This window comes from Myotis brandtii, unplaced genomic scaffold (genome assembly GCF_000412655.1).
Source record: "Myotis brandtii unplaced genomic scaffold, ASM41265v1 scaffold424, whole genome shotgun sequence".
NCBI lineage: Eukaryota > Metazoa > Chordata > Mammalia > Chiroptera > Vespertilionidae > Myotis > Myotis brandtii.
The window spans coordinates 2307141-2308874 of NW_005366245.1; positions in this window are offsets into that span (position 1 = coordinate 2307141).

Below are 1734 nucleotides of genomic sequence, written 5' to 3' on the forward strand. Positions count from 1 at the left end.
AATTCATCAGCAAAAACACCTTATTCCTGGAAATAAATTAAATAGAAGTTAATTTATCTCCTGACTGTACTAGAGAATCTAACATTGTAAAAAAATTGTCATTTAATTAATTAGCTATAAAGTGGCACAGAAATGTCGCTCAGATGCAGGTTTCAATTATAAACTCTCTCAAAAAGAGCAAAACATAAAAGGATTCTGAGATGAGATTCTGTGGCCTAGAAATGCTGTTCCCTGATGGCTTCACCAAAGAATGGAAGGAACTCTTTCTCAAATATCAGTGGTCTTAAGAGAACTTTATGCTAAGCAGCTTTATAGTCTGCATAAATTTTCTCTACCTTCATTTCTATTGCATCTAGGCTGTGATCTTAGCTGAGGTTCAAAACATATGCTTTAGATGTCAGAAATAAGGGGGTAAACTCTCCATTTTGTTATGAAAAAAGTACCAGCATGGCCGGTATTTTGCCAACATAGTAGGCTAACCTGCTCTGTATGTACAGAGATAGACACCCACCCACCCCCCCAAGTTGAGCTAATTAAATAGGGACTTGAAAACTTTCCAAGTACCTGAACATGTTAATTGTACAGTGCAGAAGAGCACTTGTCCATGCAACAATTTGTAGGAATGGTTTTATTTTAGGTAAATAACCCTTGATCTGTGATTTCTGTCATTTATGGTTGACTTCCTTTATGGTTCTCTTATCATATTGACTTATTTTTATTTTCATATGAATTACATCAGCCATTTCCTTTATATTCCTAGGTTTCTGTCCTGTTTTCTGTCACATCTCCTCTTTTCTTCAATATTTTTTTAAACTTTAATCATCTGAAATTTATTTAATACATGATGCAACTTTGTTTTCTTCCTGACAATTTATCACTTAGTAGAGCATCTTTATTAAACAATCCTGGATTGGCACTACTGGAAATCTTTATTTTTATGTAACTGGTGTTAAGTTGTTCCCTTGGAGAATTGCCTGCCAAGAGCACTAGTTGCTTCTTGAAACTCATTCTACTTAGACAACAAAATTATACCACTGGTTTAAATTATGATGGCTATCTTTAAGCTTATTAAAAACTAAGATTCTGAAAGACAGAAATCACACCTTATTTATTCCACATTCTGCCACAATTCATGGTTTACTTTGCATATATGAAGCATTTGATACTACTTTTAAAATAAACACAATGGAATAGAGCACATATCCAATTTATTTAAGAACCCTGGGGCTATTTTGGAAAAAGAAAAAGAGGCTCAAATACAACTGCATATGTAACCATTAAAGACTCATTTTGCATGATGTGATAACATGTTTACCCACTGCAATTAACAGGAAAATACCCACAGATTTAGTATATAATTGCAAAATTTGAAAAAAGGAATCTACAACATAATTGAGCATGAGAAACTGAGAGATAAACTGTTGGTTATATGCCCAATGGGAAGGTCCATTCTTCCTTGATAGGAAATCAGACTTTTGTTTGGGGCTTCATTCTCTCATGTCAGAAGGTTAATTCTTTTGTTTAGGAGGTTAATTCTTAAAGGGTGAATTGTAACTGTTGCCAACCAATCATGTGTCTCATTTCCCTTGATAGAGATTGGTTCAAGCGTGGGCATATAACCCAATTCTGGCTGATGAGACCTACAGGCAAATCCACTGGATGATATCTTAGAAAAGTTTTCTCTGATAATAACTTGGAATGCAAGAGAAGATAGGACCATTTTCTTTTTCTCTG